Below are 18,960 nucleotides of genomic sequence, written 5' to 3' on the forward strand. Positions count from 1 at the left end.
CCTCTTTCCTTCCCTACCTTCCTCTGATGCCTTCTCACGTTTCTGCCTCCCAAAGGCTTGCACAACTGTTCGTTACAGCAGCCCTCGCTACAAGCTCTCCAGGCAAATGGTGCCTCTGCTGCTGGCCAGGGAGTGCTTCCTAGGCCCCTGTGGGGCAATGTGAGGAGGCATCTCTCTTTGGGGCGGGTGGCACAGCTCAGAGCTGCGGCTGCCCAGAGGACTCCCAAGGAGAGGGGAGAAGAGGCTGAGGGAACCCCCCACAAGGGAGGGTTCAAAAAGGGGTGAGGGGCTGCCAGCTCTGCAGGCAAGGGGTGACGTAATTGGGCTCCTGAGCCCCACAGGGGTGCCACAGAAAGGAGGTAGTTGGTCATGGGAGCGGTGGACCCAAAAAGGTTGACAACCTCTGATCTAAATCAATGCTTAAGTCACTGTATTTCAGCACTCTTAATATAGACAGCATTCATATTTTATGGATTGCTTTTCCACTGCATTTGTTCTGAGCTTGTATTTTACTAAAGTGCTTTGGTTGCTGATGAACGTATTTCTGAGAGCGCGCAGAGTGCATTCCTCTCGCGAATAATCACAGCTGGCAACCTCCGATCTAGTGCTAAGAGTCATGCCTTCTAAACAGATAAGACCTCAGTATCGCTTATTTTACAAAACAAGTGCTAGATGGCGGGTTTCGAATTTTAGGGATGAAGAATCACGCTCTTCACTCTTTCTCAGTCTTTGTCCCCAAGAAGAAAGGAGAAGCGGTGGGCGGAGTTTGCAGGTGGGGCAAGGCGCGCTGCCTGCGCTTTTCCCCTCCCACAAGAATTTTTAGGACAGGCCAATCGGGAAACGAAGAACCGGAATTCTATTCACCTCTGCCCAATAATAAGTCTGGCGGTGGGCGTGGCCTCGGTCCCTTGATAGGGGGGCGTGCTATATAGAGCCCTGAGGGTGTGGCCAGGGGAGCGTGCGCCCGTTTCTGTACGCCAAGGAGGGGCGTGGTTTCCTTCGGCGAGAGGGCGTGTCCTGCAGTTGGGGGTGGGTGGGGGGAGGCAGGCCGGGCGCGCGCGAGGCGGAGCCCGGCGGGTTGGGTCGGGGCTGTCGCGAGCCAAACGGGCAGAGTCTGGCGAGCTGCGCTGCGCTGCGGCTCGGCCCGCGGAAAGGTTTCGTTGATTGGTTGCGGCGCGCTCGTGCCGGCGGTTGCTAGGCTCCTGTGCGCCGCCCCTCCCCCAGGTACGTGTCGCGGCGCCGTCGCGCTTGCTCGGTCGCCTCCTCTGTCGGTCACTGTGCCGGCGGCGAGTCCCGGGAGGGAGCGGCCTCCTCGCTGGGGCTTCTCAGGGGCTGGCGGGCGGGCGGGCGGGCGACGAGCGGGAGCGCGCCGCGGTAGGTGAGCCCTGGCGCCAGGGAAGCTTCGTGGGGGCGACGGCGGCGGCAGCGGCAGCCAGCACCGGCGCGGGGCCCTCGCAGGCCCGGGATTCGGGGAGCCCCCGAGGCCTCTCCAAGGAGCTCTGGCTCCAGCTGGATCTCCTGGCGGATTTCAAACTCTCACCTCTCCTCCGCTGATCCCTCCGCGCTCGCTCGCTCTCCCTGCGCCCCGAATCTCCTCCACTCTCGGGCTTCCTCCTCCCCACGAGGAGCATCTCACCTTGGGCCTGGGCCACGGTCTTCCCTTCCCGGAGGGGCGTCTGATGGTAAGGCAGGTGGGGGGGGGCGCAGATCGGGCACCCACCAGAATGCAGGTGGACGTGCGATACTGGCTGAGCAGGTGCAATTGGCGCTGGGAGCACTGCTCTGCTCTCCTCGTGTGTGTGTGTGTGTGTGTGTGTTGAGCATTGAGGTGCGCCGCAGGCAGGGTCGGCGATACTGGGTTGCGATTGAAGGGTCTCTGGATTGCTAGGCGGTAGGGTAGGAACGAGTGGCCTTGGGGTACCATGATGTTTTGTTGAGACTGGGAAACTGGGCCATCTATAACGGGTAGGGAAATCTTTGAGGTCCTGCTAGAAGATTGCTGCCGTGCCTTTGCCATTTTGGGAGTGTTGCAGGCCCCCTTTCATTAAAAAAACTGCAGTTGCCTGCCATGTTGAGGAATGAGTTCTCTGTTAGTTTGTGTTGGACGAGCAAGCTGCTGTAAGGCCTAGGCTAAGTGTTCTCTGTTTCAGGAGCTCCCTTTTTATAATACTGTCATGCTGAATCTCAGAAAGATCTAGCTATATGGTTCAACATTATATCTGCAATCTAATGTAGCAATGCTAATTTCTAAGGCCCTCAATCTGCACCCACAGTTCCCTGATTGAGAAGAAAGTGGTAGCTGATAGAATTACTTGATGCTAACTATAGTAGTAATAGCAATGCCACTCAATGCTTCAGATCTGTGTTCCACATACAATCTCTGTAATCCTTGTAAGGTTGCTACCTAATTCTGTGCTGTTATTGTGGGCTGGACTATTTGGCCAAATATCTACAGCTGGAAGTGCTAGAAACTTTATAACTGCTAAGTAGGAGCCATTGCTTCTCTGTAGGTACATGTTTATATGCTGGGACTGCTTTAGAGTCTGTATCCTGGAGAGCTAGGCCTGCAGGAATCATTGACACTGAACATGTTAAGTGCAAGTTTGTTTTTTAAAAAATCAATTTATTCACCAGAGGTACTATTGACTTGTAAAGCGATGCCTTGGAACCATTATACTTGTTGTAGGTAATGCGGTCATGATACCAGTAATTGCTGGCTGTTCCACCACATGCAGAATGAGCACTGCATTCCAAAAGCTTAATCCAGTACAGGCATCTAGTACAACTTATAAAAAAGCTCAGTATATTTAGAAGCAACGTGTAAGGGCGTGTTAAAACAGCAGCTTTCCTGGTCTGGTGTTGTAGTGCACATTTGGAAATGCAATAGTGAGGCTAGAAAAGGCAGTATAGTATACAGTACATTTTTCTTACATCACTCAGTACATTTCCCAGTAATTTTTGCTGGCTGTGTCCATGGTTAGGGGACCAGTGTGCACTGAAGTACCCTCTGTGTAATCACTGCAGGGATTGGATGTGCTGAATTGTATATTTGATCCTCTAAATAGGGCACACCCACTTGATGTTAAGATGTTTAATGGATTGGAGTCCTGGGGAAATAACTGATTTAAATTTCACTGAAAACACTTTAGAAAACTAAGCTACTGTACATGTAGTTCTTTCTAAAATGCTTCTTCAGGTAGCTTGATCAACTATTCTAAAGCAAATTCACTGAAGGTGAGGTAGGGAGGTTCCTTAGAAGAGATAGCTGTGCCATTCATCTAGCAAAAAAAAATGTTGGTAGTATGCATATTTGCTAGCAAAATAATTTTTGTCCTGTATGACTTGAGAAAGTAGTATGACCAAAATGAAGCTTGTTTTTACCCTAACGAAACTTCAGATTTTTTTGAGAATGTGGAAATTGCTCCATCTTTAACATGCTTTGTGTTTTTACATGCGATGCATTAGATCTATAAAACTAGGTATTAGCCCTTTGAGAGAGAGCAGCATGACTTTCTGCTGTTGTGCTCTTTCCCACTAATATTTCACAGTGGAAAGTTACATTGTAAACAACTTCCATATCAACTTATATGTCACTTGCTGATTATCAGATAGATAAAGTCCTGTACCATGTTTCTAAGATATTTGGGTCCTTGAATACATTTCTGATAACTAAGTATTTGATACAAGAACAGATATGGATGCTTGACACTCTCTGGACCAACTAGAAATTTATTATTAGCTGGTACAGTAAACTGAAGATATGCTAGGACATGTGATGTTTCCTGAAGGGAGCCTTTAAAGTGAAGTATATATTCAGTGCTATTAAAAAATAGTAAGAAGCAGTTCTATAAAAGCTCAATTCTAAATGACAACTTCCATAGGGGGAAGCCTCAGCAGTCTGTTGCAGTAAAACTGATAGTGTTGTGGCACCTTAAAGAGTAATGGATTTATTAGGACATAAGCTTCCATGGTTGTTAATCTTTTTGCAATCAGAATGGGTGCCTTCTAGTTTGTCACTGCTGGCTGAAAAGTAATGACTTTCCTACCCTTGTGTCCTACAGACTGGAGGAGGATAAGCATTTAGGGGAAGTTTAATGTGTGGAAGTGGGTTCCTCTCTTCTGAAGAAAAGTGGCCCCTGTATAGTATCAAAACGGGGGGGGGGGGACCTTTTGACAAAAATGCCCATTATCTACACACCACTTTATGCTAATTTGCTAATTGTTAAACTGTGTGGAGGTACAGTACTGTGCTGCAAACATGCAATGATTAATTAATTAGTTTGGACTCCTAGGCTCCTTTATTTATCCACTAACAGTAAAGGCTTTCTGTTGCAACTCTGCACAATCTTCTGTTCTGAGTTTATGTCTTGCAGTTGGATTCCACTGGAGGTGGGCAGTTCTTTGCTGTCTCTGCTTAGTTTTCAGTAGAGCATTCAGTTACTCCCCAGTTCAGAGATGCAGCTGAATTACCGGTACCTGCCTTGAGAGAGGAGGTGCTTGTTGCATCCGCTCAGGATGCATAGCCTAAATATTAATTCAGAAGCAAAGTCGGGTAATGCCATTTCACAAGGCATAAGGCATCTCAAATTCTAATTCTGAAAAATGCATCCTTCCCTACCCATCTTGAAGTTTGTGCTACTTTGCTACTGTGCTACTTCAGACTGATGGCAATCAGCATAGCTCCTGTGACCACTGCAAATGAGTTTTTTGAGTTTGTATGCCTATTTTCTGCGAAACATTGAATGAAAACAACTGAAGTGTGTTGAGAACATGGTTCTGAAACTCTAGATCATTTTGGAGTAATGAAATTTGAAACAGGACAGCACTTATAGGGGACTTTCCTGGCTGTTATTTATGCTGGGATGTTAGCTTTGGACCCATTCACATACACCTAGATGTTTCCATTTGATCTGTTTTCCATTTTTCTTACATGTGCTTCCTGCAGTTGTCCTTTTGTCTAAACAGTGTGCTGGAACCTCTGGCACCAGTGTGAAGAACCAGGAATGCATTCTTGATGCTAAATATTTTGGCTTTGTTTCAGTAAACGTGGGAGAGAAGCCTTAGCTTCCACAAGTCTCCTCCTTATTAAATGCAGATTGATTGACACATACTTGAGTTCAGTAGTTTAAACCTCAATACATGTGAGGTCCTACTTTTTCACTTTTCCCATGACCTCCTAGAAGTCATGTGAAGAGGGAGGTTCTGGTATGTTTTGAGTATCATTGTTAGTTCTCTGCAAGCACCCATTATAATTACTGGGATTACTAAATGCAGTTCAGTATTTCACTCTCTGACAAGCTGTTGATCATAAGACTTTATCCCAAGTAGGGGCTTTTATTTTCCAAAGTAATGCGTGAGATAAAAAATATTTGTATTATTATTATTATTATTTGTACCCCGCCCATCTGGCTGGGCTTCCCCAGCTACTCTGGGCAGCTTCCAACAAAGATTAAAAATACATTAAAATGTCACACATTAGAAATTTCCTTGAACAGGGCTGCCTTCAGATGTCTTCTAAATGTCAGGTAGTTGTTTATCTCTTTGACATCTGATGGGAGGGCGTTCCACAGGATGGGCACCACTACCGAAAAGGCCCTTTGCCTGGTTCCCTGTAGCTTTGCTTCTCGCAGTGAGGGAACCGCCAGAAGGCCCTCGGTGCTTGACCTCAGTGTATAACTGCTACAATATCAAAATATGGTAGAATTACTGAAATACTTCAGTGTAAAAACAGAATTTTTGAATGTTGAGGATTTTTGTTTTATTGGTACATGGGTGTTCTGGACTGTATAACCCTTATTAATCCTTAATATAATAAAATAAAATGTTGCATCTTTGAGGAGAGTGTCAGAAAAAAGAGATCAAATAGTAGTTAGACGACGGTGTCAAGATTCAAAGTTCCAGGATACACTAATCCATTGGTTGTCAACCAGTGTGCTGGGGCACCCTGGGGAGACTTGAGGAATGTTCAAAGGAGCCCTGAATGTTCTTTCATTAACTTGCAGCCCACATCTTCCTGCAATACTTCTCTTTCTTTCTCTCTGAGGAACATTCAGGGGACCCAGCCGGGGCAGAACAGGGTGCGGCAGGGGCGGAATGGGAGAATCCCCACTTACACATGTCCTGTAATGGAACCCCAGTGTAAGTGGCTCTCACAGCGGAGCCACAGAAAAAACGTGGTTGGTCAAGGGAGCCACGGACTTGAAGGTTGAAAACCACTGCTAACAAATTAAAAATTAGCAAGTCTCTAGTTGATGGCTTACACCTGCTACCCAATAGTTTTTAAATAACTTGAATATAAAACTAGATCTTCTAAATATATGGAATTTGCTATAGAAATCTACCATCTCACCAGAAGATGAGACAGTAACATAGGGTGGGGGTGTTTTGTTAAACTCTGTAATTAACCTAATAATAATAAGTTGGTGGAAAGTATTACTAAAGCTTGAATTGTTAAAACATACAGAAGAACAAGCATCAATGAGAACTAATAAATGTGGCTTCTATAAAGTAATAAATGTGGCTTCTTGCCTCCCATAAAATTTGTGAGTTCTTAAATGTCAACAAGACATGCTCCATGTCTTTTCTGGTTGCTCAAAGCAGTTTACCACCAGCAATTAAAGATACTAATAAGGACAAAATCCAGTTACGTAGTAAACTAAATCTACAGGAAGGCCTCTACCAAAAACCATCCTAAAGAAATAGGTCTTGCTGTCCTCATAAAAATAAAGCAAAGAGGTAGATGTTCTAACCTATAGCTGCTAGGACACAGTTTGGAAATGGTCTGTGCTTCTGAGTTGTTGCAGTTGTAACTTGCCACAAAGACACTACAAATAACAAAGCCTGTTTACTGACCTCACCTCAGCAGACTAGTAGACTTTGAGGTATGTGAGTCTAGGCTATGCACGGCTTTAAAGCAGGGGTAGGAAGCCTTTCTTGGCCCAAGGGCTGCATTCCTTTGCAGAGTGATCTGGCCACTGCATACCACTAGTTAGTGTGGGGACAGAGGCAAAGGTGGCCAGGGCAGTAGATGCCACTATTGCCTTTGTACAATAGAATATATTTTAGCCATGCATAAGCCAGAGAATTCTACACACAGAAACAAACACATGCATATTCTATAGCTCTCCATCCAGGCAAGGAAAAGGCATTACCATAATTTAAGGGATACTGTTCAGCAAGGCAAGGGATTACCATAATTTAAGGGATACTGTTCATCCCAGGCCTGACATTCCTAATTCCTGCTTTAAAGGTTAACACAAGTACCTTGAATTGGACCTGGAAGCAAATTGTTAACTAGTGCAATGGATGCAGAACAGGTTGAATATGGTTGTGCTTTTCAGCATCTGTCAGGGCTGGCTGGTGCATTAGTGTACAGAGTGACAAGGTGTTATTAATTAGTCAGAATTTTGTGTAAATTATTACTTGCAGCTTTTCATTACAGTTTAGTAATGGAATATCATAACAAAAGTATGTGAAACCGGTAATTTTAATTGTAGGTAGTTCTGATCGGATGCACCTAAATGAATAAGCAGGTAAGGTTTTCTATCTCATATATCATTCAATATATTCTGTGATGTTAAAATACTCCCAAATTTTTACTTAGAAACTCCAACAGATTTCGTTTTGGGGGAGGGGATTCCTGCTATGGCTTTCAGAGTAGTTATATATTCCTCATGTCACTTAAGGCATTGCTGCTTATGCTACTTAATTTGCAGTCACAAGGGTCAGGTCACTATGAGACATTTAGGAGCTAGCAAAAAACTAGATAGCCCTGTATAGAACTGGAATTCACAAATATTTAGAACAATTCATTTGTTTGGGTGAAGGATTTTTGCTGCTCTCACTATAATATATGCATACAGGGTGGAATCAGAGATGTAAAGTTTCTGGAAATTTTAAAGCAATGGCAAAAAAAGAAGATGGGGGTAAGGGAGGGGACGGAAGAAAATTTTGGGGAGGATAGCAACATACAGTTTCTGTGGAAACCCAACTAGATGGGTGGGGTATAAATAATAAAATTATTATTATATGCAATACTTGTTTAAAGCACCTTTTACAAATCAAAATTCACTTGTTACTGGACATGCTCCCTCCTCTTCTTTCATTTAAAAGTGAATGTGGATCTTTAGTTTTGTGCTAAAAGAGGATGGGCCCAGTATAGGCCAGGCCTCTTGTTGCTTATACTGTATCCTTTCGTTTGAGTTTTCCTACCTGTTCAGTTCCGTGCATGGAAAAGGAATTATGTCTAAGACATGTCCCCTCCTCCTCTCTAGGTTCCTGTATTCTGTCTCTTAGTCACACTAGAGAACATTTGGTAGAAACTCACATACTTACATACTGAATTGCTTACTCTTAATATTGGTTGTTCCACAGTAGTATCTTAAATATAGGTTAGCGTGCCAATTTGGAAAGCTGAAGCTTCTGGAATTCCAATAGATTTCTGGAGAAGTACTACAAGGGTTTACTTCATAGATTTTGATGAAAGGACTATAGCCAGAATATGCAACACTTATTATTCAAAGGGCTTAGAATTTTAGTTTTTATTGAGAGATTGTCTGTAGCTGGAGCTCCCCTCAGTAGTTCAGGAACTTCTAAAGGTCCAAGTAAATGTTGGCCTAGCTAGTATCCAGGCTAAGCCAATAGCACTCCCTACCCCCAAAGATAATTTAAGGTTCTGTATTTGACCTTTTAAGGCCTGGAACCACTTAGGGGACATCTTCTCCCTTATATGCCTTCCCCCTTTCTGTGAATTAAAAATCAACTAACGATGTCCCTGTCAGGGAAAAAGGCAAGGTGTAAATAAATATATAGAGGATGACCATCTGCCATGGATACTTCAGTTGAGATTCCTGCATTGCAGGGGGTTGGACTAGACCCTCAGCGTCTTTTCCAGCTCTACAATTCTATGACTCTGTATGTGCCACTGACGTCATTCGTTGGTAGCTTTTTCTGTGATAGGTATCTGCGCAATTGAACTTCCAAGGGAGATCAGCCAGGTCTATTTTACTGAAGTTTGACAGAAGAAAATTTATCTTTGTTATGTATTTGGTTTCTGAACATGAGACTGTTCTGGTTTCTCTAGGCCATTTTAATTGTTTTCCGGGAGTTTATTTTATTAACTTTAAATGTGTTACGTTCCTATTACATTTATCCTAAGCTGCTTTGGGGACATTGAAGTAGAAAATCAGTTTATGTTGAAATCATTTTATTTGAATGCATAATCCCTGCAACCTACATTGAAAATTCAGAACTTCACTCATTGAGCGGAAGAATTGTTGCATGGAAAAAACAGAAGTGAGGCATGCCAATAGGTCAAAACCAATTTTCAAATGCATATAAGTCAGTTCCCAGTGAACTGGTTGTCTTTCTACGTGCAGAACATGTACCTATTCAGCCCCTTAGTTTCTGTCATCAGGGTAGAACCTGCCTGAAAAAGAACAAATTCTCACCTTTGTACCATGTATTTGTGTGGATACATTTAGCTGAGAGGTTGTCCTTACAATTGTGGGGGATGTCCCCAATGTCATACATGTCTGTTGAAATAATGCCATCAGAACTATGCAGTGAAGATTCACAGAGGATATCCCAAGTTTGAGTGTCTTATAAGACATAATCCTATGCACATATTGAACTCAATAGGATTTAGAGCTCCATCTGGACTATATCAGTGTCTCCTAGGCTATTGTAAACTTCCATATGCATACTGTTTCCCTCTGTAACACTCAGCTAGAAGAGAGTTTGCTGTGCCAGACTCTTAAGCTCCTGCAGTACGGAGGGATGAGACTTGGGAACCTGCCACGGAAGAAGTAGAATGGATAGAACTTCTACTTCTGTGCATGCAGCATAATATATCTGAATGGTCTTCGTGTTAGCAATTTCCCACTGGACTTAAAATGAAACTTTTGGTTTGGTCTTGGCTTCTTGTTGCTGGTGCTGTAACAGCTGTGTACAGTATGACATGAGATTTTACAGCCTCAAAAAAGTTCGATTGTTCCTGCCCAGGAACTATCATTTTATTCTTATTCACAATTCCAGTTAGTTTTCTGATTGGGGGGCCTTGTTTAGTCATTTAGTTCAGGAGATACTTCAAGTAGGCATCCTAAAATAGGACAGAGTCAAAGCTGGTTAATCCTTTCCCAGTCTCTAGAGTTCTGCTGCAGACAACTGAGCTCTTTTTCCTCCCTTGGCTTAAATTTTCATATCTTAGAAATAGAGAAGTTTTATAGATCAATAAAATTTTCTGCAGAGAAGACTTTTTAAAACTAAGCTATAGGACGTATATCTGCTTCCAATGCACTTGTACTTGGAATGGAATGTCATGTGACATGTTACAGTGAGATAGGCTTGGATTCATGTTGGATGTCTCACATGCTGCTGTCTTTACTGCTGGCTCTGTATGTTTCTTTCATGATATTTAATAGTTTCTTTTAATAGTAGCTAAATGTCTGAGTCAAAGTTACTAGTTCCCGAGAGCAGATTTTAAAACTTTTTAAAAAAACAAAGAGATGATATAATTGTTTCTGATGCCTTGAAGGACTGTTTAGGACAGGTCAAAGTGGAGGAAACAGTTAAAGAGGCTTGCGGTGGTCATGGACTTGTCCATCATTTAATTTGATTGTGAGAAACAGAATCGTTCCAACCATCAGAATAAGGAAGTTGCAAATGTGGTTCTCATGAATCTACCTGTCCTGTTAAAGATTAGCACATTGCATCCAGGCACACTACTCCAGGGGTCAGCAACCTTTTTCAGCCGTGAGCCGGTCCACCGTCCCTCAGACCATGTGGTGGGCCAGACTATATTTTCCGGGGGGGGGGGATTAACGAATTCCTATGCCCCACAAATAACCCAGAGATGCATTTTAAATAAAAGGGCACATTCTACTCATGTAAAAACACGCTGATTCCCAGACTGTCCGCAGGCTGGATTGTGAAGGCGATTGGGCCTTAGGTTGCCTACCCCTGCACTACTCAGCCTAGCTGTCCTCTAAGAAACTTGTCTGGGGTACCTCAAATTGAATTATTGGGTGCCTTTTTATCAAATTAGTACTAAAACTTGTCCTGTTCAGGAATTATTAATCTGTAACTGTGTGAGAGACACAGGATTTTTTAGCGTTCTGCCCCAACCTTGCTATTTTTAGTGGCAAGACCTCATGCCACACTTGAATACACTTATAAGTCTCCCTGCAGTTGGCAACCCTAATCTCACAGGGCTCCTGCTGGCGGGAAGGCTTGTAAGTGTGTTCAAGCAAACATGCTTGCAAGGTCCTTTCATACCCTGCTGCTGTACATGGAAAAATTGGGGGATGGAGCAGGCAGGGTGTGCATGCTTGCAAGCCCCACATTTCACACAGTTACAGGTTAGTTATTCCTGAGTAGGTTTTTGCTTGTGCTAGTTGTTTGCTTAAATTTTGCGCTCATAACAACAATATTTTTGTGCTTTCTTATTATGCATCTTTACAGAAATTGATCAGGCCTAATGAATTTCTTTACATTTTCTCCTTAACACTTGGACACATAATTGCAATTGTATGTAGTATCCTTTTAAAGGCACTCCTCATTGCAAAGTTCTGAGGTGGTCAGAACTGCTTGGCTTCTACTGGGGAACAGATTAGATTATTTTTTAAGTTATTGGGCTTTGTTCCCAAAGCCTCTTACTTCCACCTCCTGTAATTTTAGGCCCTATGATCAATACCTGCTACATGTAAATTCTGAATTTGATGTTCTCAAAATGAATGTAGTTTTTATTGGAGTTTGTTACTTCAAACTGTATGGAGAAGTGCATGTTTTAATCATCCTCCTATGATGGAGCTTCCTGGTTTTGGAAAGCTAGTATGTCGGGGGGGGGGGAGAGACATGCTTAGTTTTCTCCTTAACTTGTTTTTATGCGACGAAGCATTCAGATGAGTTTCATGTGCTCTGGACCTGTACCCTTTTAGAATATTAAAAATAAAATTAAAATTAAATATTTTAAAATTAGAAACAATATTGTTTGTGCAAAACAACTTTGGGTGGGTGCTCCCCCTTAGAAACCTCAACAAGGTACGGCACCTCTTTTTCTAGAAAAAAGCCCAGAATGCAATGAGATAAAAAGGAAGAACTTCAGAGAAATTAAAATAGAACTTAAACAAGCTTATTAAATTTGTGTTGATTCCCTTGTCCTTTTTCACTGTCTCCTGGATGAAACTTGAGCTTGATTAGGGTATATGTTGTTTTGGACATGGAGTTTCATCATGCAGGCTCAAATCTTAGTTCAATCATGAAAGACTTCACAAAGTACCGTATTTTTTGCTCTATAAGACTCACTTTTTCTCTCCTAAAAGGTAAAGGGAAATGTGCGTCTTAAGGAGCGAATGCAGGCTGCACAGCTATCACAGAAGCCAGAACAGCAAGAGGGATTGCTGCTTTCACTGTGCAGGGATCCCTCTTGCTGTTCTGGCTTCTGAGATTCAGAATATTTTTTTCTTGTTTTCCTCCGCCAAAAACTAGGTGCGTCTTGTGATCTGGTGCGTCTTATAGAGCGAAAAATACGGTAGTTCTTTAAATAATGGTTCTTAGGTCTTATTACCCTCCTCCATTGGTGGCTTGGCTCTTTGCGGCTGATCCCACACTCATTAGGAGATTCGAATGCATAATAGCAATTTTAAATTGTTGTGGCTGATACCTAGATGTAGAGAAGCCACAATGGTCAATAAATACTTTCTCCTTTGGGGCACCTTGCCCTAACTGAGGTGATGAAAACTTGGGGAGAGGGTGAGGATCAGATCAAAGTGTTTACAATCAGGCTAATGTCTTGTGGCTTTGAAGCAATGTGAAGACTGAACTGATTTGCAAAGTACATTCATAGGCAAACAATTATTCCATTTACAGTCCTCCCCCAGCCCTCCACCCCTTTCCACCCACTCACTGGAAAGGAATTAGCCTTATTACCGTGACTTTGAAAGTTACTCTGCTGCTAGACTGAAACTTTCTTGAAGACCTGCTGGGAGATTCTGAAGGGCTTAACAAAAACTATCCATTGTTAGACCCCTCTAGTACTTAAGCAATCACTGAATCTACTGAGGATCAAATTCATATTTTTCAAGAATATTCATCTGAGATTTTTTATTTTCTCCAAAATTAGAAATTGAAGATGAGAAGAAAGTACTCAGTTCCAATAACCTTTAACTTTGTTACCTTGATGACTTGGATAGTATTTATTGCCACTTAATTATCATCTTTATGATATGGCATTCATTCTGCAAGTTATAATCTGAATAACCTTTTGAATGTAATTTAGTCTTTAAAAGTTTTTTTTAATGGTTTTAGCAGGGATTGCCAAGCAATATTTATTCCATAGCTTAGCCATAACAAACAAAATGGTCTTGATAGACCAATTGTTTTCCAATTATTTTGTTTTTTGTGTCACTTCCAATCCCTTAGTTGCCACAGGGTTGAATGAACAAACATCAGTTATCTATTTTCCTAATCTTCCAAGCAAACATTTTGTGCAATACCAATTTTCTTCATTCATGTAAATGGATCAGTTGACCTTTCAGTTCTGGCCTAATCTCTGCCAATTTGGAAAAGGCAGCTTTGGTTAGATTACTGAAAATGCATTTATATCAGGTTTGTAATTGCTCCACCAGATTACCCGGAATCACCAGGCAAGAAAGCTTTTGAATATTGGAAGCAGGTAGCTGACTCTTTTAGTCTATAGATGTGCTAGAAATGGTATACTGTGGACAGGCAGACTAGTAAACATTTTTTGTGGGCCAATAACTAGGGAACATGTCTGCAAGGTTTATTTATGGAATACTAAACTATGGGAGTTCTGATGGTGGTATTAGTAGCAGTAGTAGTTTTATTGTTACTTTTATAAAATCAGTACTCTTGATGGTTTACAGCAGACAAGTTCTGCCACAAGGAGCTTACAATCTGAAAATGCTTTTTTGTGTCTCTGGCAGCTGAGGTTTCAGGTTCAGTTGTATGGTTGCTTGATACAGCTGCCAACTTGAGGCACAGCTGCGTATTTTTATTTGGAGATTAGACAAAATCTAGTCCTCATCACCCTCTTTTGCAGGATGTTCAAGGTGTGTTTGTTCCCTCCCAGGCTTGCGGCTGCTGGGGATGGTTGCTGGACTGACCCATTTTGCATGGGTGACTGGCTTGGTTTGGTGGTAATGTCCTGGGAGTGGAAGATAAACTTTCTCCCAAGAGCACTTCTGTTTGCCATAGCACTGAATCAGAAACTCAGGCAGCTGTAAGATGGACATAGCAGTATTTTGGCACACTAATATAGAAGCATGTCCTAAGTAGCAAGTTAAGAGAATAGACTTTTTCTGTTATGCATAGTAATAGCTATGGTGGCTTCTCCACTGAAGCTCTTTGCTGAAAGTCCTTCCTAACTTTCCAATATACTATAAATTTCTGTTCTTATTTTTGTCCTGACAGAACTTTTTTTTTTGTTGTTCTTCTGATTTCCTGTCAGCCTGTCATATGAGTTAACTGTGGTTTTGAACTAGCTGGGCAGCAGCTGCCAAAACTACCAGACCCTAAGCAGATGATAAAATCCCCTTGTTATTGTGGTGTATTTGCCCTGCTCTTGACCGAAAACATGTTGTTCCCAGGAAGAATGTAGGGGCTACAACACAAGTTTGAACAAAGAAATAGGGCAAGCAGATATTGAGGGCACTGTTATCAACCACTGTCCATTATCTAGTTAAATCATTAGGTATTACACACACTTCTTGACAGGCATGCATTCCTGACATAAGGACTAATTTGGCCTCTGAGTTCTTCTTGAGTAATAAAACATGTCAATGTGTCTTCAAAACATGATTTTTCTTCTTGAAAATACATCTGGTGAATTGTGAAAAGAGACCAGGTCAGAACAAAATGAGACGAGTGATTCTTGAAATGAGAGTGTTGCTTTACAGCTCATTATGCTTCAAACAGTATAGCCCCAGCACAATGGGATCCCCGAGCAAAGGTGTACAGCTCATTATTCTCTCAAACCAAAATCTTTGAGTATTAGTCCGTATACATTCTTATTGTGCAATCTCTGGGGCATCTGGAAACTAATTTTGATGCCTAGTCACACTATGTACTCATGATAATGCTACATTCACAGGTAGCCACAAATTTCTGTCTGGCTTTGGTTTCCAACCATGTTTTGCTGCTGGCCGGCTGTGAAGACTAATCCTGCCATAAAATTACAGCCATACAATACACATTTTAAAAACAGTATCTGTTTCATAAAAATGAAGTGAAATATATAGTAATTCAGGTTTATCTTAATTAACGAACACATGACATTCTTTACTTTTTCCTTTCCAATTTTTGGTCTTTCCCTCCATAGTAAATAACATGGGTTACATCCCAAACTGCATGAGTGTAAGTCTACATGAGAAGAGGACTTTCTTCCTCTGTTCTTCCCATTACTGCCAATGCTTTGCTTTTGTCAGTTTCCTTCTTCCTCTCTGCAGCTGCCCTCTGCATATCCCAGCACTTTCCTTGGAGTAACAGCAGCTTGTACTGTGGACAAGGGTCTGGTAAAGCTCAACTGAATGAGCAGATTTTTATTTGTGTAACTTGGGTATAACCCATACATTTTTTTAAAGCACTTTTTTTTTTTTAAAAAGGTTACCTTTTTTGGTGCAAACCCTCAGATGTAGGAGGGTCAGAGTTTTGCCCAGTAGAGGCTTATTCTGATGAACTGTTCAATAAATTATTACAAACGTTAGTAAGGAATGTCAGGTAAGAGTCATGTGGCATGAGTGTTTATTAGCTAGAGTCAGTCTCAAGGACAGTTTTTCAAGCTAGAGCACTGAAACAGGATTTGGAAAACTATATGTGGTCTTTATTTTCTATTCAGGATTCATTAGGAAACAGGCTTTTGTCATTTTGAGTTCTCAGTGGCCCCAAGAGGGTGGTGGAAATATGCGTTTCAGGTGTAATACGAAGAGTTCTGTGAACTCAGAAGCTTTGCTTGTTATTTTGTGGCACTTTGGTCCTAATAAAATTATTGCCTGACACCAGATTTTGAAATTTACAGATTTCCCCCAACTGTGATCTCTTGACATTTCGCATGTTTGTAGGATTGCAATCCTGTGCATACTTAACATGGGAGTGAGCATCATCAAACTCTGTACAGTGGTACCTTGGGTTAAGAACTTAATTCATTCTGGAGGTCCATTCTTAACCTGAAACTGTTCTTAACCTGAGGTACCACTTTAGCTAATGGGGCCTCCCGCTGCAGCGCACCGCACCGCCACCATGTGATTTCTGTTCTCATCCTGAAGCAAAGTTCTTAACCCGAGGTACTATTTCTGGGTTAGCAGAGTCTGTAACCTGAAGCGTCCGTAACCTGAAGCATCTGTAACCCAAGGTACCACTGTAACTCAGAAGTAAGCACGCATAGAATCAAGCTGTGAAACACATTTGAGCATTTGCTTAACCCAAGGAACTTCTGCCAGGTGTAAAACAAACTTTGTATTTGTAATAACTTTTTAAGACAATGCAACATACAAGAGAAGAACCATCCCTCCTTTTCTGCGCAAAGTTATTTGTAAAAGAAACTAGTTGATTTCTTTTTGATGAACTGAGCTCTTTCTAGAAGTTCAGGGGCTCGCCAGACTAGTGAAGTTATGAAAATCTGGTGTGAGGAACCCATCATAACAGTAAGGTTGGAATAGTTCTTAGCTGCCTATGTTAATCTGAATGTGTAAAGGTCTCGGAACTCTTGATTTGAGGTTTTCTTGTCTCCCAGGGTAAGCATGGGGTGTATGGGATATCTTCTGGAGAAGAAAATAATGAGTAAACACATATCTGGAATGGAGTCCCTGAGACGGTTGGATGGCGCCTTGTACGTCTCAACAACTCCTGCAGCCCAAGCTATTGCTAAACATATTGCTTTCCATTCCTTGTGAGGTCAAGAAGGGGGTCTTGTTGTCACGACAATCCAGAACCTCCATACACACCACACAGTTTTGTTCCCCGGGGTGGGGTCACTTGGGTGTTGCTAACTTAGCAGTTTGACTTCACCCCCAGAGGTGTACTCCATTGTCTCTTGAGACAGACAGATGCCAACCAACCAAGTGCAAGCTAGGACTCAGAGCCTAAGTTAGAATGAGAAACAAGCTTGAAACCCCTGAAAAGATTGTGTTCGATGAGCTGCTTTATATTTCTGCTATTTAATTCAGGGAATGCTTTAAATTTCACTTGCTATTTGAGAGTGGATAATAGAAAGTCTTACAAAACCACATTTTCAGATGCTTCCATTTCAGAAGAAATTCACAAGGTGAACAGTACAATAAGGCTCTTATAAGTATAGCTAGTTGATTTTCAAATGAACCTTAAGGCATAATAAGTGATCGTGCTGGTTTAAATTGAGACTATAAACTCATTCATAAAGTTGCACCACAAGACTTCCATCCATTGCTGTGCTTTAAATGTACAGTTTTTTTGAGTTTATAAGTTGTGACCTAATTTTTTGCATATGAGAAGAAGGGACGCAGGTGGCACTGTCGTCTAAACCACATGTGTTTTTACGAGCAACTGTCTATTATTTTATTATTATTGAGCTGCAGGTTGAGGTGGGGGGTGTTAATCCATTAATGGGATACTGGGACCCCAACTCCTGCTAGGTATTTGAAAAAGAATAAGTCTCAAAGATAAAATGGGGCAAAAGTGTGTTTGCATTAAGTACAGGAACTTTTTGGTCTTTGCAAACTAATCTCTGGGCTTTTATTCTCAAATTAGTATTTCAGAAACGTTTCTGTTAGTGTTTATGGGGAAGGGCTTTTGACTTGAAATCTCATGATTTGGATTAAAATAATACAAGCTCCCCCCCCCCCCCCCGCATCTTAACTAGCCACAGTTATCACCTTAGCTGTCAAAGGATGTATTATTGTACTTTGAGGGCATCCCCGTCAGTGCAGTTCAGTACTCAAATAACTGATGGTACCCTTGTCCTTAGAGGGACGCGGGTGGCACTGTGGAGAGGGATGTGGGTTAAACCACAGAGCCTAGGGCTTGCTGATCAGAAGGTCGGCGGTTCAAATCCCCACGACGGGGTGAGCTCCCGTTGCTCGGTTCCTGCTCCTGCCAACCTAGCAGTTCGAAAGCACGTCAGAGTGCAAGTAGATAAATAGGTACTGCTCCAGCGGGAAGGTAAATGGCATTTCTGTGGGCTGCTTCGCCAGAAGTGGCTTAGTCATGCTGGCCACATGACCCGGAAGCTGTACGCCGGCTCCCTCGGCCACTAAAGCGAGATGAGCGCCACAACCACAGAGTCGGCCACGACTGGACCTAATGGTCAGGGGTCCCTTTACCTTTACCCTTGTCCTTTATAACACAAGTCTTCAGTTTACTGGTCTACAACTAAGTCACAGGGGAGAAGCAGTTGGCCAGAAGGCAGTTGTCTTCAACTTTTTGAGACCCACCTTCACCCTTAATAAGCAACCCGCTTAACTTTCTGTATATATCCAAACTCTGGTCAATTACTTATTCAGACTTTCTTTTTTAAAAATGAGAAAACTTTAATAAAAGCGTTTGCATCATTTGTTAGTCTTTAAAAGTATTAGTGCCTTTACTGCATGTAAACAATTATAAATATACAGTTCTGAAAGTGGAGCTTAAGCTGTTGTACGCTAAAGTATCAGAGTGCACCATACCTTGCCAACTGGAATAAATAGAATAGAAACAATATTGTCACGCAGAAAAGGAAGGTTCTGTTTGGATTTAGAATGGAGTGGCCTGGATCCAAAGATTCTTGCAGCTAGTTCAGCGTGCTGCTAAAGAGGCATTGGGCTTTTTTCTTGAAAAAGACCAACTCCTTGCTTCATGGGAAACTTCTTTTGAATCCGTGTTCTGAGGGGAATTTTAAAAGCAGTGTTTGGTATGGCTTGGGGGCAGAGGTTCTGCCATTCAAAGGAAGAAAAGTTAAATCCTACTGGGCATGTCCAAGCCTTTGGGTTCACT

At 42.2% G+C, this 18,960-nt stretch overlaps 2 protein-coding genes across 3 annotated transcripts in view; one reads left to right on the forward strand and one right to left on the reverse strand.

The window, feature by feature from the left end:
- Positions 1 to 18,960, reverse strand: part of CDC25C (cell division cycle 25C) — a 391,961-nt gene that overhangs the window by 259,678 nt on the left and 113,323 nt on the right. The gene's annotated exons all lie outside the window — the stretch shown is intronic.
- Positions 1,069 to 18,960, forward strand: part of DAG1 (dystroglycan 1) — a 64,200-nt gene continuing 46,308 nt past the window's right edge. Inside the window, exon 1 of one of the 2 annotated variants that reach the window (XM_080987120.1) lies at positions 1,069 to 1,224. The gene's annotated coding sequence lies outside the window, so the exon portion shown is untranslated. Of the gene's footprint in view, positions 1,225 to 1,382; positions 1,683 to 18,960 lie in introns of those variants that run through there. The other variant, XM_080987121.1, reaches the window with a different exon arrangement.

Source organism: Podarcis pityusensis (genome assembly GCF_964106645.2).
Source record: "Podarcis pityusensis genome assembly, chromosome: 2".
Classification (NCBI taxonomy): Eukaryota; Metazoa; Chordata; class Lepidosauria; order Squamata; family Lacertidae; genus Podarcis; species Podarcis pityusensis.